Source organism: Coturnix japonica, chromosome 15 (assembly GCF_001577835.2).
Source record: "Coturnix japonica isolate 7356 chromosome 15, Coturnix japonica 2.1, whole genome shotgun sequence".
Classification (NCBI taxonomy): Eukaryota; Metazoa; Chordata; class Aves; order Galliformes; family Phasianidae; genus Coturnix; species Coturnix japonica.
In genome coordinates, this window is record NC_029530.1 from 10,738,751 (window position 1) to 10,747,488 (window position 8,738).

Here is an 8,738-nt window from a genome sequence, read left to right on the forward strand (position 1 = left end):
ATGGCCAGCTTAGATATGTCCTGTGCTGTGGTCCCAGTCTGGCCAGTTTGTGTGCTGGGTTCCACTATTAGCCATGGTGGAGGTGTCCTTCCACTGAGCCCATCCTACTGGATCCCAAACGCCAGTATTACCATTGCTTCTTCTGATCACAGGGCTTTGCCGGTGTCTGGGTTTGCTATGTTTCCCTGTGTTGGCACTGAGTTTTCCTTGGGAGAGATGGTGCTGGATTGCATGCTAACCTGATTCTTGTCTGGTAGAATAAAGAGAGGTAATCAAAGTCCCCCCTCTCTCCTCTTTTTCCTTCCATTCTGGGAAGATGTTGAATGGGACAGGTTAAATAGCAGGAGATACACATGCCAAGTCCCTGGTACAAGGGATGCTGCCACTTTTCTCTTCAAATTCCTAACTGTGCAACCTCTCTCTGAGCAGCTGACAATCTTTTGATGACTGCCCCAGAGAGTTAATGAACTAAAAGGGCTATGGGTTATCTGTTCCCCGAGATTGGGGAGCGTGAATTAAATGGTCTTTTGGAAGATGGGAAATAATTATTCTTCTGCTTCAGAGCCATGTCCAATTGAATGATGTCGCCAGCACAAATCAGCAATCACAGTCACTGATGAAGACCCATTAAACAGATTGGGCTGAGTAATGCACAAGAAAAAAATGTCAGGAGCATCTTTAATACTGAATCTCTCAACCCTAGAATGGTTGAGAGAAAAAAAAAAAAGAAAAGCCTACAGCTTTTGTAAGAAAAGCCTACAGCTTTTGTAAGAAAAGCCTACAGCTTTTGTAAGAAAAGCCTACAGCTTTTGTTCTCAGCCCTTTAAAGCTGGAAATCGCTATGAATGAGTTTCAGCTCTATCCCTAATGGAAAGACAGGGACTGCAGCAACTGAAGGTTTCCTGGGATATCTGAAGTTTGTGTTTAGGACTGCTAAAGTGAAAAAAACCTTTGGGGAAAAGGTCTGGTTAGTACCAGCTGGTAAATGCTCCCCTCCCAGCTCTGTTGTAACCTTCTGCGTGGCACGTCCTTCAGGCAGAGGCTTGGGGAAAGGGCAGGCTTCCCCAGAGCCACCACTCTGTACTACTGAAGAGATGGGTGAGCATTGAATGATCCTTACTGAAAGAAGGACACATTTTTCTATACTTAAACTGTTGCAGAAGTGACATAACGAAGTCAAATGTTAGGGCGAGATCATTAGGAGAACTCATTAGAAACGCTTGACTGTACAGTGAATTCAGTTGTAAGTTATGAATTATAACTCTTTAGCATTGTTGGAGGGAAGCAAATCTTATTACCATGTTTTGCTTTCTCTCCATATGAGCTGTAACTTCAGGAAGCTGTACTGAAGGTAAACTTTGCTACTTTGCCCATATGCCAGAGGTACAGGCCAATAGACTGGGCAGCAGGTTCACCAGATTAGTGAAGTCCAGCATCTTCTCCAGAGGTCAGTAACTTGCTCAGATTATGAAGAGAGATTGAGAAAGGTCCATATTATGAAAAGGGCAGTTGTCACTTGTCATCCTTGAGAAGGAATGGCAGCAGCCCATTCTGGAGCTTTGTCAGACTTGGAGACCCTCAGCATCTGGGACAGGTTTCAGCCATCTGAGTTTGGACAGCACCGGTACTGGAGGCTTCTGATCTGATTTGATGTGCTTGCAGTGTGATAATGACACTTCTGGGGCAACGCATCCCACAGGAGCCATTCTGGCGGGTCAGATGAAGAAACAGTCTGGAAATGCCAGTTTCTTTGCATTTGTGATTAAAGAAAAACAAAAGTGTAAAGTTTACTGGTACGGATGTAGCTATCCCACAGCAGATGGAAGATGTCTGACCTCTAATCTCAGAAGAGCAACATTTCAATTTTCATTTTCCCTCACTCCCAACAGATACCCACAGGTTTCCAGCTGTCACGGATCTGAAGAAATGTTTGAAAATATGGCTGGAGTTCAACTAGCATTTGCCTGAGTCTGCAGACAGTCTAAAACCAAAACCTTCAACAAACACAAACTGCACCCCTCCTTTCAAAGACAACAGAGATGCAGACACAGGAGGAACACATAGGTTCTGCTCAGATCTTGGTTTTGCCTCATTTCAGCCTAGGAAGCAGGAGCAGTGAGGGGTATATCCACACAGCATCAAACTGCATGTCCTCAGTGCCCATAGTGCTTTGTCCATGCAGCAGGGTGGAAAGCAACATCCTCAGAACAGAGAATACCGGGAGAGTGCACAAACCATCACGGACTTCTACACTGAGCTGGCATACTCAGCTGCTGTTGATTGATATACCTGCTGGATCAAAGCCCTATTCTCTTCTATTGGATGGAATATTTATTGGTAGTCCTGGTGTCCTCTATCCGGATGTGGGTACGTTCCAGCTCAATAGCAAGGGTGCTTGTGCAAGCAGGATGGCAAACAATAGTTTCTTGTTTTGACTGCAGGTTGTTAAAATACTACTTTGGAGGTTGTGTCACAATATTGGAATGTGATTCAGTAGCAAAGACACAGAAGTGTTTTAAAGGGGTATCATGCAGATCTCTGTGTGCTCAGGGTACAAGTGAAAGTCTGCATGGCTCTGGGCTTGTACTGCATATACACGCTACAGAGACACAGCACCTTCTGAATTTCTTTGCAGGTGGTTTCTAAAGTTCTTCAGCATTTCCTTGGCTCCTCCATGAGGTTTGTCCAGTCTTTCCTTCCCCTTGAAAAACATTATCTGACAATGAGATGCTGCAGTTAGGAAGTTTCCTTCCCGGGCCAGAAAGAAATCATTCTATGACCTACACGGGTGACAGTGCTCCCAGGAATAGATTTACACTAATAATCAGAGAAAAGCCAGAGGGCTACGGTGGAGCAAGAAAAGATTCCTTGGCAATACTAAGGGTAGTTAGTTAATTACAAAAGAAATGCCTCTGCAAACTTCCAAAATGAAATTAGCAGGGGTTGTCAAGTGCCTTGATCTGCTAGTGATGTGCTGGGCAGCAACTTTGTCTTCTGGCCTTCCTACAGATAGAGACAACTGAGGTCTTGGACAAACAATCCATTAGCCATGTAGGACAACTGTCTGTAGTTGGGCTCACATTCAGTGAGTTAATAGGTGGCATACATGACTATGGCTAGTTAGGACATTTGGAGATGCTGAAATCTTGTGTTGTGCTGGACTGGAGAGAAAATCCTGAGAAATACCATGTGCTGACAAACAAAAAGGAAAAAATATACAAGTTTTTCTCAGTTGAAATGTTTTGTTTGGACATCTCCATGAAATAGCTGAGAAAGAAAAGAAGAAAAAAAATTGAAATGAAACTTCAAAATTTAATTAGACAGCACAGAAAGTTATTTTGAACAAAACACAAATGTCTCTTTAGTCAATGTTCAACCAGCATGTTTTGATTATTTTGGGTTTTTGCCCCCCTCAATCTTTTTTTTCCCCTCTTGGCTCTCTGGAAATTCAGTGACACCAAACCATTCCTAGAAGAAAGATTCTGGTTTGGATGAATCCAAGTTTTTCAACAACAACATGTTTTGTGAGAAAATTCCCCGCTGCTTCTGTTCATCAATAAATTTGATGAGTTTAACCAGCCTCACGGCTGGCTGGGGACAAAGAGATCCCCCACTTCAAGAAGTGGATAAATAACTTGGCACAAAGTCCTTCTCTGTTGACTCAGTTTACTTTGTGGACCCGGGCATGACTGTCATAATAAATTAAAGCATAAGCAGTCCCATTTGTCACTTCACCACTTCCTTTTGCTGCCTTCCAACATGTGGTAAACCCATTAGTTTTAACACAGAGAAAAGCTCAGATGAGGGGAGGAGGACAGTGCTACAATTAAGGGGAAAGAGGAAAATAGAAGACTTGTGGGGCACAGTGAAGGCTTGGCGGGCACAAATTGAGTCTTTTTGGGGGCAGAACCACACTCAAGTCGTCGTGTCACCCTCAAAATTCATAGGGTGGTCCAAAACCAGAGTTACAGAAGCCTCCTCTCAGTCTTGCCCAGCCCCGGATTTCAGAGTAAGGTGCAAGATGTTCTTTGATGTCTCTTCAGCTGTGCGCGGCTCCTCTTCGCTGCTCCTTGCCATAGTCTGCAGCAATTTCCTAGAGCCAGACGAGGGATATGTTCAGAGCAGGCCCCTTGCTGACAAGGTGTGAACAGATTGATGGCCATCCCGTCCCACCTGGCGGCACAGGAATACGCGCAGCCTGAGAGAGCTGTCCGGGAATCCCCTGCCGAACCTGAGCCCTGAAGAAACAGGTTTTGGCTTTGAACGAGAGCAGAGGTCACATTCAGAAAGAGAGAAGGGCGTGTACACGTGTATAAGTGCGGTGGGAGCTCAGAAGAATGTAAGTTTAGGATCTGAAAGCATCACACTCCTGAATTATGATTATTTATTATGCTGATATTGCCTAGAGGGCCCAGCCTCATTGTGCTAAGGACTTCACAGGCACAGAATGAAGAAACAGTCTCTGTCTGGAAGATGGATGAGGAAAACCTCCCTACAGGGGCTGGGAACAGGTGTGGCATCTATCCATCACACTGATGGAGCGTGTTTGCAAGATGGGTTTGTGAGCATGTGTAAGTGTAGGGGAGACAACAGGAGAAGGAGAAAGTTGGATGGTGATTTTAATCTGTCTGGCTCTAAAGAAGTGTTTTATTTTTTTCTTTTAACCTCACCTTTCCTCTCCAGTAGTGATTATCCACAGGTAAGATAAGAATTATCAAAAAGTTTTAGTTATTCTGCTGAAAATATGGATGCTGAGAGATGTGCTGCAGTCATTCCCTCTGTATCTTTAAGGAAGTCACTTCGGACTTTTTTTTAATAGTAATGAAGAATCTAATCCCTGTAGTGTCTCCTTAAAGATCTGTCTTTTTCTCATCTTTTAGCTCTTCAGTTTCACTAAGTTTTAGCTAAAAAAGAAAGGAAGTGAATGAAGCAGCAGGTTTTTTTGCATGAACAGCATATTGAATGCCACCTGGTTTCCCCATGGACATGTAGCACATGTCTGATTATTTTGTGACACTTCTGTCCTTGCTGAGTCCTCCATCATGCTGGGGCTGAGCAAAGCATCAGATCATGGTTGGGGAGGAATCTGCAGCTCTGACAGGTGGGCTGCGGGGTTTCAGCTGTCTTCACTTTGCTTGGGGGAGGCACTGGAAACCTCTCCCCCATGTCAGGATTGTGTGAGGTGGGACCATGGGCTCAAAAGGTCCCAACTACAGAAAATATTTTCTTAGGGAGTCAGGTAAGGATTGTTGTTCTCTTAGAGCAACATCCTGGAAACATAGAGGTGAAATCTGCTAAATATTGAGGAATCCTGTGCTTGTTAAGGGTTAATGAATCAACTGCCCTGAAGCTTATTGAAGAGAAGGGAACAGAGCATTCTGCACATCAGTGGGATATGGTGCTTCTTGAGTACTTTAGGGAGAAAAAGGAAAGAGATGTATAATTTTCTTTCTTTTAGTTCTCAGAACAATCACTAGCAAGAAAAAACTTAGCTATTCTTAGTTGCATCTAGGAGCTGTGCATAATCTTTCCTGCTGAATTATGGAATATGATAGCTTTTATTAAATCCATTACAATTACAGCCTCTCTGCTGCACAGGTTTATAATATGGAATTACTAGGGTGCATAATTTCAAATAAATATTTAAGATTTTGATGCATTATAGTTTTAGACTCTTAGAAAATAGAATTACATTTAGTTTTGTCTATTTTATTTGACACAAACTTTCCTACCCAGCTGCTTCTTAGTGTTACTTTTTCCTTCTTTTTTTCCATTTTCTAGTTTTTATACTGGGGAACAGATCATGACTGGTGCACTTTTGCCCAGGATTTATATTGGTGACTTGAGTCTTCTATAAAGTGGCTGGGTGTATAAAACCAGAGATAGGGAGAATTCTCCATAAAGTTGGAACTAATCTCAGGAAGCATGCAGCTAAAAAATGTATCAGTCAAAACTCTGACAGGAAAAGATCCATAAAATTTGGACAAATTCTGTTGAAGGAAAGAAGTGACAAGTATATTTTATTCCAGAATTTGGATTCAGTGTTTGCAGGTGATCCAGGAGTTATAGGAGAACGGGAGGCCTGAAGGCTTCTGTTTCCCTGCATCTCCAGCCAACAGCTCCTGTGGGCTTCTTCTTCCTCCAAGGCACTTCCAGTTACCGAGAGGAATGCACAAGAGCTGACTGAGTATGGTAAGTGGGAACTGCTTTCCTAGACCTTGATGTACCTCTACTGGAGCACATGTGTACAAACACAGATGATGCTCTCCAAGATGCACTGCACTTAGCCTGGCCATGTGCTGATGAGAACTTCCTGCTGGTGGCCTGTGCTGCCTGAGCTGATGGTTCTTTGCTGAACCAGCAGCTCCCAGTTCCTTGTGCTGCTCCCAGCCTTGCGTTGGTTGCTTCACAAAATTCACAAGTATCAGAAATACCCAATCCCCAAAGTAATGAGGACAGGGTCAGAACTTCCCAGAGGCTCATATTTTCCCACTCAGGTTGCCCAGCTGTTTGATGCCAAAGGGAAGCAAGGATGGGAATTTCTGAGCACACTAACAAGAGGGAAAACCCCTCCGTGTGATCTGTGTGCTTCTTTTGTCTTCCCCACACCTGCTTCCTTTCCTCTTCTCCCCACCCACCCCTCAAGAAGATGCTCTAGGTGTTGGCTTTGCCTTGGCTGCCAATACTCTGCAGAGATGTGTTAATGATGACTGGCAGCTTTTAAAAGTGCTGTTTCAACACCTTGCTGTCACCACACCTCATACTTCAGCAGCTTAGCACATGTTCCAAGGTGTTTAAAGAGCTTCCCGTGCAGCCCTTTTCCAGGCACTAACCTCTTGCCAGGAGCAGTAGCAGCTCCTGACCGCAATTTCTGGCTGCGACCTTGTTAGTATTTGCCTACGACATGTAAATGAGCAGCGCAGTCGTTAGCTAACGAAATGTGTAATGTTTTCCATTGTGTGGAAGGCTCAGAGCTGACAAGACCAGAGCCTGTGTTCCAAAGTTTAAAGCAGTTGGCAGGTTTCTCAGTACCAGTTTTTTATGCCCCCAAGTGGGTTATGGAGCGGAAAAGGGGGTGGAGAGGAAAGGAGAGGGAGGAATGTGTGTGGCTGTGTGGTGGGGGGAGAGTTAGTGGGAGAGAAGGGCCATTTGCAAGCCACCAGCTTTGAATTCAGCTTGCAAGGGCCTTGTGGTTGCGCTGAAGGGCCTGTTGGACTCATTTGATTGACTCTAGGCTTAATGCTGCTTGCCACTTACCAGCACTTGTCTTTGCTCATTAGCAGGGGGATTGTGGGCAAATATTTAGATATTCAAGAGAGGAAATGTTAATCTTTGCCGTGTTCACTGAATATTGAAATGAGGCAGCAGGCAGTTTTGCTCTGAGTTTGACCTAGACTTCCATTGCCGAGCAAACACTCAAGTCCTGGGATGGATTTACAGAATGGCACCTCCTGGGTACTGGGGTTCAAATCACACATGGTAATTCAGACCTTCTCAAGAAATGCAGTGCAAGCAGCCCAAACAAACACTACTGTACACAAATGGTACAGAAGCTTTCATCTGAGAAATGTGAGGCACAGGAAAGTGCAACCCTGGTGGAGTCAGAATAATGCAGTGTTGTAGACCCTCTGCTTCATGGGCAGGAGGTGGCCTCACGGTGATGGTTAAAGATGGTGAGGACCTATAATTACTGGTAAACTGAGCATTAGGCATGCTCTTTGTAATTAAAAAAATGAGAAAAATACAGATATTCTCTTGAGGTCTGGACAGGTAGATGTCCTGAACAAAAGCAGGAATTAAGAACTTAATGTGTTTGGAGGTGAATGTGGTGTTTGTGCTGATGTCCTGATATCTCACATACTGATTCGTAGATGAACAAGTTACCTCCTTGGAGCATGAAGTGGACTCAGGTGAGGTTAATCAGCACTGATACTCTGGAACAGATAATGGGAATCATAGAATCACCAAGGTTGGAAAAGACCTAAAAGATCATCCAGTCCAACCGTTCACCTATTACCTGCTAAACCATGTCCCTCAAGACAACATCCAGTCTTTCCTTGAACACCCCCAGGGTCGGTGACTCCACCACCTAATTGGGCAGTCCATTCCAGTGCCTGACCACCCTTTTTGAGAAGTAATATTTCCTAATGTCCAGCCTGAATCTTCCCTGCCACAGCTTGAAACCATTCCCTGTAGTCCTATCACTAATGACACAAGAGAAGAGGCCAAACCCCAGCTCATTACAACCTCCCTTCAAGAAGTTATAGAGAGAACTGTCTTGTTATAGAGAGAATAATTGTATTGTTATAGAGAAAAGTGTCTTGCATCACATGTTATTACCCAGAACTTTTCTGTAAGTTTACTTCTTTTTTTTTTTTTTTTATGGTTTTCATGTTTTTATAGTATGCTACCTTGTGCAGTTAATGTAGACAGTGAAGATGGAGACATCAAAATCTAATTGGAGATTGTTGCAACTTTGTAGGAAATAATTTCTGTGGGTAAGGTTAAAAGACAAATTTATCTGTGTATGAAAGGCCAAGAGAGGTAAATCTGGCAGCTGTGTATCCATGTTTTAAGGGAGCATACCCTAAACAGAGCGTGATACTACCTTTACAGGGTCATGGAATAGGTAAGGTAAAGTCAATCTTGATAGGTGCTGAGAGCACCTGCTCTGACCCCATAGCATCTCTATGAGTCTGAATCTCTATGTTTAAGGCAATTCAGTTATCCTGAAATTA

General features: G+C 43.7%; 1 long non-coding RNA gene across 1 annotated transcript in view; it reads left to right on the plus strand.

The window, feature by feature from the left end:
* The window catches only part of LOC116654129, a 31,247-nt gene extending 23,219 nt beyond the window's left edge, over window positions 1-8,028 (plus strand). The window contains exon 3 of the long non-coding RNA XR_004309066.1: window positions 1,890-8,028. This is a non-coding gene — a long non-coding RNA (uncharacterized LOC116654129). The remainder of the gene's footprint in view (window positions 1-1,889) is intronic.
* Window positions 8,029-8,738: the final 710 nt, after the last annotated feature.